Source organism: Nomascus leucogenys, chromosome 19 (assembly GCF_006542625.1).
Source record: "Nomascus leucogenys isolate Asia chromosome 19, Asia_NLE_v1, whole genome shotgun sequence".
NCBI lineage: Eukaryota > Metazoa > Chordata > Mammalia > Primates > Hylobatidae > Nomascus > Nomascus leucogenys.
The window spans coordinates 26,700,283-26,713,328 of record NC_044399.1 but is presented as its reverse complement, the minus strand read 5'-3'; positions in this window follow the sequence as shown (position 1 = coordinate 26,713,328).

Below are 13,046 nucleotides of genomic sequence, written 5' to 3'. Positions count from 1 at the left end.
TTTTTCTCAATGATTTCTAGGAGCTCTTTAAATGTTAGGGAGGTTATCCCTATGTTTATGACCTGAGCTCAAATACTGTTGTCCAGTCTGACACTTGCCTTTTGATTATGCTGATAGTGATTTTTGCCTTGCTGATTTTCTTCACACTATTTTTAGGTTTAGAAGTAGAACAGGGAGGGCTGGGTGCAGTGGCTCACACCTGTAGTCACAACACTTTTGGAGGCCAAGGCAGGTGGATCACCTGAGGTCGGGAGTTCGAGACCAGCCTGACCAACATGGAGAAACCTCGTCTCTACTAAAAACACAAAATTAGTCAGGCGTGGTGGCACATGCCTGTAATCCCAGCTACTCGGGACGCTGAGGCAGAGAATCGCTTGAACCCAGAAGGCAGACATTTCAATGAGCCGAGATCGCACCATTGCACTCCAGCCTGGGCAACAAGAGCAAAACTCCATCTCAAAACAAAAACAAACGAACAAAAAAGAAGTAGAACAGGGAGAAGGAGCCAGGAAGAAGATTGAGAAAAAACAGTTGATTAGGAAACCTAGAGAAGAAGTGTTTCAAGAAGGATGGAGCTGGGAGTGATGCCAGAGGCCAAAGTGGAAGGATAGCTTGAGGCCAGGAGTGAGCTGCCAGGCTATAGTGAGCTATGATCACACCACTGCACTCCAGCCTGGGCAACAGAGTGAGGCCCCGTCTCTCAAAAGAAAAAAAAAAAAAAAAAAGGAAGAGAAAAGATGGAGTAGTCAAATCAATTGATGCTAAAAACACAAACAAAAACAGTGACACAAGACCACAGAAATCGACATCAGCTTTGGCAAAAGGGAGGCCACCAATAACCTTGCCAGTGCTGTTTTAGGAGTGAGCTGGAGATGGGCTCTTGATTGGGGTGAGTGAGTGAGGAAAGACAATGGAGACAGCAACAATAGAGAGCACTGCAATTGTTTTTTGCTATGCAGCAGGCCAGGGAAATGTGGTGGTAGTTAAGGTGGGGAAGCGGGGTCAGGAGTTTTGTTTAATGGGAGATACCATACTAGAGAGTGTTTGCATGCTAATATACGTGAGAGAAACGATCCAGTGGAGGGCGAGAAGCTGAGGATACAGAAGGCAGAGGGAATAATTTTAGGAGTTGAGGCCCTTTGGAAGAGCAAGAGGGGGTGGGATTCTGGCCCCGGAAAAGCACAGGCCTCTGGTGGGAAGGGGTGCATCACCCATGGTGAGCCTGGACACGACAGCTGGGAAATGGGTAGCTGTGGTAACAGCCACATTGCACTTGGTGAAGTCATAGCTCACTGCAGCCTGGCGCCACCATAGCTCACTGCAGCCTTGTGCGACCACAGCTCACTGCAGCCTGGTCTGAAAACAGGGGATTCCTGCCTGATTGCTCTTGTTTTCGTCATGAAGTACGTGGTGATGGCAAGCTGAGAGGTTCTGAGGAGAAAAAAGAAGGCGAGAAATAAATGTGTTAGAATGTAAGAAAGAAAACATATCAGGGAAGATTGCCACAGAGTGTTGAGTGTCTATTTGAGATTTTTGGTTGAGAATTTTGAGGCAGGCCAGTGAACACAATCATGTATTCATTTCCAGCAGTGTTCAGATGAAGTGTAGAGTGGGAAGACCGTGCAGGGTCGGGATGTTGCAACGTAAAAACAGTGGGAGAGGAGGGGTAAGGGATAAGGATATTTGCAAAGGAGCGATTACAACAATGAACACAGAATCTGGGATGAATAAAGAAGTAAGGACACGAGGGAAGATGGTTAGTAAGACGGAAGGAAGTAAATGAATTAAAGGTCTCAAGAAGACTGAAGAAATACTGGACTGCAGGCATGAGCCTGAGATGGAAGGATAAGAGATAGGGATCACAATATCAAATCAGAATGCTTAAAATAGAGATTCTGAAAACGGTGTATTATTGGTTTTGACAAGGTTAAGGGCATGACCATAGAAATGGGTGGCTGAAGAGAGAAAATAGAAAATTGCATTTGGGGAGGTCAGAATCTAAGATCCCAAGATGTTGGATAAATAATCCATTTGGGTGTTGAAACTAAAAAAATGATGACAAGAATAGGATAGAGAGAAAGACAGTCAGATGCTAAAATCTTCAATGAAAGACAGGGAATGACTCAGAATTTAGTAGAAGTTCCCACCAACAAAGGATATTGGGGGACAAACCGGAATGTACAAACTCTAAAGCCCCTTGTGCTTTTGAAATAGAAGGGAGAAGAAATCATTGAAAAGCAGCAACGAGGAGTCAGATGGACACTTACTCACTTCCATGCCCACAAAATCCTGGGTTTGACTCTCCTTGGCATAAATGGGGTCGTGTCTAAATCAAGATCTGGGGTGTAGGTCGTCCCTCTCAAACCACATGGACTTAGCTGGGAGAGGACATTGAGGTATTATTGCTAGAAGGGGAGGAAAATCTCACAGTGTGTTAATTTCTTGTACAGTTTTGTGTTGATGCTAAAAATCATTTCCCTTATTTCTTTTGGTTTGATCTCATTAAAAACCACTTGTTTGAGTTGTTCAGTTTAGTTTTCCTTATGCAGATTATTGAGTCATTTAAATGGATTGTAGTTTTCTCTAACTTACTAATGATGGGAAATTCCCATTCAGAACAGGCAGCCAGGGTCTCTTGGACCAAGGTGAAACACCAGGATTTGGAAGATGAATGTTTCATCCTGGTGGAATGCAGCTAAAAAGCTGCCCTGTCATGACCCTCCACTGGGGAAGGGGCAAGGAAGGGGTCTCCCTGAGTGCATACATTGGGGAGCTCATGAATCAGCCAGAGCAGTCCCTGCTCACGTCTGTGTGGCAGCATGGGGAACTCCCCCAAGATACAGCGAGTGGTGGGGCAGACTCTTGGAGTTCCCTCTCCAAGGGAATCCACGGAGGCCTGCCAGGTGAGTTCCCTCAGGGAACCTGAGGCTTGCAGCCTTTGTCCCAGACTTCCAGGAGAGGAAAAGTTGTCTCCACTGTGATCCCTGTGTTCATGCTCAGGGGCATAAAAAAGAAAGTGGCATATGGATCTTGAGAGAAGGTGTGGCCTGAGGCACTGCTAGAATGTTCACTTTGGCTGTTTCATGGCTCCTGTGAGGATGTCAGGAAAGGTAGGGGATGAAGAGTACATGCAGGCCAGCATCTTCCCATCCCTGCACATCTGACTGGTTTTTTTTTTTTTTTTTTTTTGAGTTGGAGTTTCACTCTTTCACCCAGGCTGGAGTGCAGTGGCATGATCTTGGCTCACTGCAACTTCTGCCTTCCAGTTTCAAGTGATTCTCCTGCCTCAGCTTCCCGAATAGCTGGGACTACAGGCACGTGCCACCACGCTCGGCTAATTTTTGTATTTTTAGTAGAGACAACATTTCACCATGTTGGCCAGGCTGGTCTCGAACGCCTGACCTCGTGATCTCCCTTCCTCGGCCTCCCAAAGTGCTGGGATTACAGGTGTGAGCCACTGTGCTCAGCCCTGACTGGTCTTTAATGGAGCCTACAGACAAGCTGCACGTGGTGCCCTGCAGACCACACCTACCCCTCAGCCATACCCCAGCACCCACGGGAGACTCAATTCCCCTTTCAGATCTAACAGGTGTTGGAAAGAGGAAGCATCGTGCAGTGGCACTTCAGAAAAATCCGTGTACGTCCTTAAAAGAAGCAAGAAAGGGAGCTGATAACACTAGTTTTTCCTGAGGGAGATATGATAGCCAGGCTACACAACCAGGATCCCAGGAGATATCTGGTCCAGATCTGGAAGTGACATGATGTACCACTGTTGCAGGTATAACATGAATGCCTGCTGAATACATTTGACAATGCAAAGATAAGACATCAAACCAGGAGCTCTTCTGGTTAATAGAGACTACTCTGCCCCAAGATAGGCACAGCCAAGTCCCAGCCTAGATAGTATTCATGAGGGCCTTAATGGAAATGAATGGGTCCCACTTAAAAAAATAAATCAGAAAACAAGCTCACTGAATACAACTGGGGTGATAAAAACATGCATCTGAATGGAGAGAGAGGAAATTTCTATCCATTTCTGCCCAATCTAGTGCCTCTGGGCAGAACCAAAAGCCTGGCAAAATCTAGAATTTATACACTATGAAAATCTTAAGAAAATATTCTGGCTCTAAGAATAAATAAAAATAGATTTTAAAATAAGCAGTTTGTGTTCTTCTGCTTTATTTAGACACAGATTTAAATGGTAGGAATCATGTACTTAACCCGGTTAGGAAAATTATATATCATGAGGCGTTTTTTTGGGTTCGGGAGGATGTCCTGGGTTTATGATAATTCATAATGTTTGCTACCCACCTGCCAGGGGAAGGACACTGAAAGATCATGGCCCATCAAGGCCTTAGGTCATGCTGCTCTGCTTGCAAATTGCACAACTTTCCTGTTAATTTGCTGGGCAACTTCCGCACACATGTTTACAATCTGGTTAAAGAATCAGCCCTTGCAATGATGTCATTAAACGCACACATACCCAATGGTGCCATAGTAACAACAAGGTGCCTCTGAGCCAGGTGCAGTGGCTCACGCCTGTAGTCCCAACACTTTGGGAGACCGAGGAGGGAGGATCCCTTGAGCCTAGGAGTTCGAGACCAGCCTAAGCAATATGGTGAGGTTCGGTCTCTACAAAAAAATTAAAAAATAAAAAATCAGCTGGGCATGGTGGTGTCCCTGTAGTTCCAGCTACTCAGGAGGCTAACGTGGGAGGATTACTTGAGCCTGGGAGGTTGAGTCGCAGTAAGCTGTGATTGTGCCTTGGGGGCAACAGAGCAACACCTCGTCTCAAAAAAAAAAAAAAAAAGGTGCCTCTGGAGCTGGAAATTTTCAAGTTCAGTTGCCCCAGCAACTGGGGAGGGTCATGAAGACTCTAGGAAAGACACTACTGTTCCCATGCACATTCATAGGAGAGAAAAAAAAGCCCAGCAGGTACCGTGTTCATAAAGATTGGCCTGACCCTAGCTGTCCCATGGCAAACAGTCACACCCAAGACTCTCAGCTCTCTTTGGCTCTGATTTGTTTCTGTAGCCATGCCAAGATGCCAAGGACAATCAACCAAGCAAGGCTGTGAGGATCTGCAAACTATTGCAGCCCTCAGATTCCCTATTTAAAAGGGAAATAACTGGGCATGGTGACACACGCCTATACTACCAGCTACTTGGGAGGCTGAGGTGGGAGGATCCCTTGAGTCTAGGAGTTTGAGGCTGCAGTGAGCTGATAGTGCGACTACACTCTAGCCTGGGTGACAGAGCGAGACCCCCTCTCAAAATAAAAATAAAAATAAGAAAAGGGAAGTAATAGTGTATCTAGTCCAGAAGCAGGTCAGACGCCAAAAGAATCTTATCTGGGCTGTTGTATGAGTCAGGGTCCAATTAGGAACATAAAAACCACACCAGTTATTATAACAGAGGGAATTTAATGATAAGGACTGCAAAGGCAAAAGACAAATTCCAAGGAACAGAGAGGCGACAACTGAATGATGTAGAGCAGTGGAGTTAATGAAAGAAAAAGGTGGGAGTTACTGGAAACTAGAAGCTTGGAGGAGCCCTGCAGAGGTGGAACTCAGGCTTCAGAGCACAGAGTGCTGTATAGCTGGTGCTGGCATCTTTGAGGGGGCAGACTAAAGGCTTGTACTTTTTTTTTTTTTGAGATGGAGTTTCGCTCTGTTGCCCAGGTTGGAGTGCTTTGGTACAATCTTGGCTCACCGCGACCTCTGCCTCCCGGGTTCAAGCGATTCTCCTGACTCAGTTTCCTGAGTAGCTGGGATTACAGGCACATGCCACCACTCCTGCTAATTTTTGTATTTTTAGTAGAGACAGAGTTTCGTTGTGGTCTCCAGGCTGGTCTCCAACTCCTGACCTCAAGTGATCCACCCGCCTCAGCCTCCCAAAATGCTGGGATTACAGGCGTGAGCCACCGCGCCCAGCCAAGGGTGGTTCTGAGAATGGGGAAAAAGTTGGAAACTTAAACCAAGTGGGGCTGCCGGGTTAAAGAGCTGTTGCCACCTTGATAGGGGGGCGCAAAAAGCAAACTGCAAGAAGCAAATCCCCACTCCCTCCTCCCGTCTTGCGGGCTTCCTCTAGCACCCTCTATTGGTGGAGCCCAGCGAAGTGCCAGCTGGCAAACCAGAAAGTGGTTTGCAGAACCTCAGCCCCAGCGCCACAGGAAACAAACGCAGGGTTCCTGCTTGGGGCTATTACAAATAACGCTGTTACGAGCGCTTTCATGCATATCTTTTTTTTTTGAGACAGTGTCTCACGCTGTTGCCCAGGTTGGAGTGCAGTGGCGCGATATCAGCTCACTGCAACCTCTGCCTCCCAGGCTCAAGCGATTCTCCTGCCCCAACCTCCTGAGTAGCTGGGACTACAGGCGTGCACCACCACGCCTGGCTAATTTTTTTGTATTTTTAGTAGAGACGGGGTTTCTCCATGTTGGCCAGGCTGATCTAGAACTCCTGACCTCAGGTGATCCGTCCGCCTAGGCCTCCCAAAATGCTGGGATTATAGGCGTGAGCCACAGCGCCCGGCCCTAGGCTTGTTTATACCCTGGATTTAACAGATACAGATATTAACCATTCTGGTGGGTGTGTTGTAGTATCTCAAGATTTCAATTTGCATTTTTCTAATAACTAATGAAGTTGAGCATGTTTAGCCATTTGGATATCCTCTTTAGAAAGGTGCCTGACCAAGGCCGGATGAGGTGGCTCCCGCCTGTAATCCCTGCGCTTTGGGAGACTGAGGCAGGAGGATCCCTTGAGCCCAGAAGGTCGAGGTTGCAGTGACCTATGATGGTGCCACTGCACTCCAACCTGAGTGACAGAGAGAGTCTCTGTCTCTTAAAAAAAAAAAACAACAACTGTGTTTCTAACCCATTTAGCCATTTACTACTGAATTATCAGTCTCTGTCTTATTGCTTTGTGGGGATTTTTAATACATTCTTGATAGAAGCCCTTTTAAATATGTGAATTATATGGCAAATAGTATCTTCTCCCAGTCTGTGAACTTGTCTTTTTCACCCTCTCAATGGTATCTTGTGATGAATAGGTGCTCCTAACTTTATGTAGTATAATTTATCACTCTTTTCCTTTAGAGTTGATGCTTTTTGTGTCTTCTCTAAAATAATATTTCCCTATTCCAAGGACATGAAGGTCTTCTCTTATAATCTATTATTCTTTTTATATTTTCCATCTCTTTCTCCCTATGAACTGAATTCTGGTTAATTTCTAAAGATCCGTCTTCTGATTTGCTAGATCTATTTCTTTTTTCTTTTTCTTTTTTTTTTGAGAAGGAGTCTCCCTCTGTCGCCCAGGCTGGAGTGCAGTGGCATGATCTTGGCTAACTGCAACTTCCATTTCCTAGGCTCAAGTGATTCTCCTGCCTGAGCCTCCAGAATAGCTGGGACTGCAGGCGTGTGCCACCATGCCCGGCTAATTTTTCTGTATTTTTGGTAGAGATGGGGTTTCACCATATTGCCCAGGCTGGGCTCGAATTCCTGACCTCAACTGACCCGCCCTCCTCAGCCTCCCAAAGTGCTTGGGATTACAGGCATGAGCCACTGTGCCCAGGCTGCTAGATCTATTTCTAGCAGTTTCTAATCATCCACTGAGTCTCTAATTAAAATATCTTATTTTTAATTTCTAGAAATTCTATTTTTTCCCAATTCTGCCTGGTTATTTTTGACAGCCTCTTATTCCTGCATTGTATTTTCAAAATTCTCTTTCTTTCCTTAAACCTATTAAACATCTTTACTGTCTATTCTATGCCTAAACATTACATGATTTGCAATCCTCTCAAGTGTGATTCTAGAGTTCAATGGTACGGCTATTGCTCATTTAGAGTGACATGCCTCCTTCTGACTTTTATAATTGTTTGCTGTAAGCTCAAGGTTGTTGGAGTTGTATCCATGGGAATCCTTCAAAGCATGGCTTTATTTATTACTTATTTTTATTTTTTGAGCCAAGTTCTCGCTCTGTCACCCAGGCTGGTGTGCAGTGGCCTGATCATGGGTCACTGCAGTCTGAACCCCCGGGGCTCAAGCAGTCATCCCGCCTCAGCCCCCTGGGTAGCTGGGACTACAGGCATGTGCCACCATGCCCAGCTAATTTTTGTATTTCTTGTAGAGATGGGGTTTTACCATGTTGCCTAGGCTGGTCTTAGACTCCTGGGCTCAAGCCATCGGTCCGTTTCAGCCTCCCAAAGTGCTGGAATTACAGGTGTGAGTGGCCGTGCCTGGCCACTGCGTGGATTTAAAACGTGTTCCTCCAGAGAAGGTTTGCACCTGCTTGTGCCAGGAAACACTACTAAATTGAGACCACTTTAAATTTTTGGCCTCCCCCACAACAAAACATTTAAGGGTTTAGAGACTTTTCTCCTCCGTACCCAGAGACAAGACCCCTCTGAGCAATTATCCCCATCCCTCTTTTCCTCACTGAGGGTGTTGCCTTTTGAGGATCCCAACTTTGTGACAGAGTCTCTGATCCAACTTCCCATTTTGAATGGGCCCTAGGTGTTGTCTCCTGTCCCCAGGTGTGGCCTGTAAGACCCAGGCCTTGGGCACCAGGAATTTGCAGATATTGCAAAGGCAGCACTGACCTGAGTGCTGGCTTACCATTTTTGGCTACATGCTTCCTTATTCTTTCTCTTATTCTTTTCCCTTACTTTTCTGCCAGGCAAGCAATACATTTAAAAATATGTTTTTATGATTTTAGCCATCATTTTGAGTGTTCTGTACCAGGAGAGTTTCTCTGAACATCTAGTCCACCATAGTGTCAGAAATGGGTGTAGGCTTGGGCCTTTGTTACAAGCAGGTTTTTAAAGGCAAAAAAAGGGGACAAGGAGTGGGCTGATTCAAAGTTGTCTGTCAGGAATTCTCATTGGTTTACAGAAATAACATTGATTAATGATCGGTTGTACAGTGTTGAGCTATAGAGTGTGGGTTATAGAGGACCAGAAGTGGCAGGAAATGGAAGAACAAATCTTAGAGGAGCCAATTTGGGGAGATTTTAAGCTTTCTAAAAAGCCAATTAAGTTTTACATTTTCATCAGCAAAATCATGCCAACCAGAAAGCAAACGGAGGGATAAAACTTTTTTTTTTAAAGGGGTGTCAATCAACTAAAAAAAATTCCCAGAAACAGAATCCAAAAGAGAAAAAGCAAAGAGCCCCCAACCCCAAATATAGCCTGGGTATTGGCTTGTAAACAGAAAAACCAAACTCTGTGAAATATATTAAAGAAGTTTATTCTGAGCCCATATGAGTGACCATGGCCAGGGGAATAGTCTCAAGAGGTCCTGAGAAAGTGTGCCTGAGGAGTCAGGTTACACTTTGGTTTTATACATTTTAGAGGGACAGGAGTTACAGGCAAAGATATAAATCAATACATAAACAATATACATTGGTTTGGCCTGAAAAGTTGGGACATCTTGAAGTGGGAGCTTGCAAGTCATGGGTGGGTTTTAGAAATTCTTTAGCTGATGGTTGAGAGAGTTAAGCTATTGCTTAAAGACTTGAATTCAGTAGAAAAGAATGCTTGAGTTAAGGTAAGAGGGTCAGGGCAGCATGGTGGCTCACGCCTGTAATCCTAGCACTTTTGGAGGCTGAGGTGGGTGGATCACTTGAGGTCAGGAGTTCAAGACCAGCTTGGCCAACACGGTGAAACCCCCTCTCTACTAAAAATACAAAAATTAGCCGGGCCTGGTGGTGCACGCCTATAATCCCAGCTACTTGGGAGGCTGAGGCACAAGAATCCCTTGAACCTGAAAGGTGGAGGTTGCAGTGAGCCAAGATCACGCCACTGTACTCTAGCTTGGGCAACAGAGTGAGACTCTGTCTAAAAACAACAACAACAAAAACGACAAATAAAAAAGGGAGTCACAGGTGCCAAGGCCCTTATTATGGAGATGAAGCCTCACAGGGAGCAGCCCTCTGAAAGAATAGATGGTAAATGTCTCTTTTCAGATTTTTTAAAGTGTCAGCCTCTCAGTTAATCTCTCCTAGATCTTGGAAAGGCCTAGAAAGGAAGACCTGGTTGCAGTGATAGATATTCTCTACAGACACAAACTTCCCCCACAAAAGACAGCTTTGCAGGACCATTACAAAATATGCCAAACAAATATATTTTGGAGTAAAATATTTTTATTTCCTTCAGGGCCTGTAATCTGCCATGTGGTGCTAAGCCACAGTCAGGTTGGAAAGTAAGCCATAGTATACTGCGTTAATTTTAAAAACCCAGTTAACGAGATTTTATGGTTTGTTGGGTATGATTTAACCCTTGCCTTTCATGGCCTCTAGCAGTTTCTAATCATTCACTGAGTCTTTAATTAAAATATTATATTTTTAATTTCTGGAAATTCTATTTTTCCCCCAATTCTGCCTGGTTATTAGATTTGTTGAAAATAAAGCTCAGGAAATAAAGCTCGCAAAGGAAATGAGCACTCACAAGGATAACTTCTCCACAAGGCAAAATTTTACTTCTATAGAAGGGTGCTACCTGCATGCAAGGCAGAGGCAAGGGAGCACACTGAACAAAGGAGAGCAGGCGTTCTTATCCCTAACGCAGACCCTGTTCCTGGGTCCTCCCCTGGTTGGCTGGAGTCAGACCACATGATCTAAGCTAATCCCGATTGGCTAGTATTGACATCATCGAAGGAGGCAAGGGTGGGCACTTGATGGGAAGGACAGGTACATAGGTGACGGGACATGCTTGGAGGTGTTTGGGTGCAACAGAGATAGGGAGGGCTGATAGATGGACAGGTAACATTACTTTCAGAATAGAACAAAGAACCAGGAACTGAAACCTTTGAAGAGAAACTGTTTGTGCCTAACAGGTTCTTGTTCAAAATTTGGTATCTTATTGCCACAAAAACTCTCTTTTGCCAGTCTTATAATCCCTGTTTTAACCACAATGCTTGTCAGTTGTGCCTAAACACCAAAAGGGAGGGGGGGTATAACAAGACATGTCAGACCTCACTTCCCACTGTAAACCAAAAATAAAAGTCTGAACCCCTAGTCATCTGAATGGACTCCTCCTGTCCGTAAAGGGCATTCCAAAGTTAACCTGAAACACTAGTTCAGGCCATGATGGGAAGGGGGTTCAGACATGCCTCATGATACCCTCCTCCCTTCTGGATTTACTGATAGAACAGACTCTTTAAGTCTGATAAGAACATTTACAATCTATTTTCTCTGAAGCCTCTGAAGCCTGAGACCTGGAGGCTTCACCTGTATCATAAAACCTTGGTCTCTACAACCCCTTATCTTAACCTGGACATTTCTAAGCCTTTAGACAGTAACTTAACTCTTTCAACCAATTGCCAATCAGAAAATCTTTAAATCTACCTTTCATGCGCGTCCGTGTGAAGAGACCACCAAACAGGCCTTGCGTGAGCAACATGGCTGTTTGTTTCACCTGGGTGCATGCGGGCTGAGTCCGAAAAGAGAGTCAGCAAAGGGAGATAAGGGTGGGGCCGTTTTACAGGATTTGGGTAGGTAAAGGAAAATTACAGTCAAAAGGGGTTTGTTCTCTGGCGGGCAGGAGTGGGGGTCGCAAGGTGCTCAGTGGGGGCACTTTTTGAGCCAGGATGAGCCAGGAAAAGGACTTTCACACGGTAATATCATCACTTAAGGCAAGGACTGGCCATTTACACTTCTTTTATAGTAGAATGTCATCAGTTAAGGTGAGGCAGGGCATATTCACTTCTTTTGTATTCTTCAGTTACTTCAGGCCATCTGGGCGTATATGTGCAAATCACAGGGGATGCGATGGATTGGCTTGGGCTCAGAGGCCTGATACTACCTAAGACCTGGAAGCCCTCCACCAGCTTCTAGTTGCCCTGCCTTTCTGGACTGAACCAATGTACATCTTACATGTATTGAGTGATGTGTTTTTTTTTTTTTTTTTTTTTTTTTTTTTGAGACGGAGTCTCGCTCTGTCGCCTAGGCTGGAGTGCAGTGGCGCTATCTTGGCTCACTGCAAGCTCCGCCTCCCGGGTTCACGTCATTCTCCTGCCTCAGCCTCCCAAGTAGCTGGGACTACAGGCACCCGCCACCATGCCCGGCTAATTTTTTGTATTTTTTAGTAGAGACGGGGTTTTACCGTGTTAGCCAGGATGGTCTCGATCTCCTGACCTCGTGATCCACCCGTCTCAGCCTCCCAAAGTGCTGGGATTACAGGTGTGAGCCACCGCACCCAGCCAAGTGATGTCTTATGTCTCCCTAAAATGTATAAAGCCAAGCTGTGGCCCAACCACCATATTCTCAGGATTTCCTGAGGGCTGTGTCACAAGCCATCGGTTACTCATATTTGGCTCAGAATAAATCTTTTCAAATATTTTACAGAGTTTGACTCTATTCCTCAACACCATTATGGCTGGGAAGTCAGTTTTTCAGGTTTTTCTGGGGTCCCCTTGGCCAATAGGGAATCTGTTCAGTCAGTTGGGGGACTTAGGATTTTATTTTTCATTCACAAACTTCTAGTTAGGCTGACTTCTGACCAGAGCTCTTAAAACTTTTTTTTCAAATCTATTATTATTAGATTTCATCCAGGATAAAGAGAAAGTAGGTCTCTCATTCAATTTGCATGGTTTTAAAATCAGTTTTTTCCAATAGTGCATGCAAATGAATTATTTTAGGCATTTCAAAGGACCCCCATTTTGACCACTGTTGCTTATGACTATCCTGGGTTATATGGGTCCATTTTCCTAGATATTTACAAAAAGACACTCCATTAGGTGTTGTACATAAACCCAGTTGGTGTCTCCAAGAAAGGCTGCCTCCTTAGAGAGTCTTTGGAGTTGGATGATTTGTTACCCGTGTTAAAAGAAAAACTTCAGCCGAATTAAATTTAAAGGAGATTAATTGAGCAAGGAACGATTTGTGAATCAGGCAGCCCCGAGAATCACAGCAGATTCAGAGAGACTCCAGGGATGCCTCGTGGTCAGAACAAATTTATAGACAAAAAAAGGGAAGTGGCATACAGAAATCGGCAGTGAGGTACAGAAACAACTGGATTGGTTGCAGGTTGGTGTTTACCTTATCTGAACAC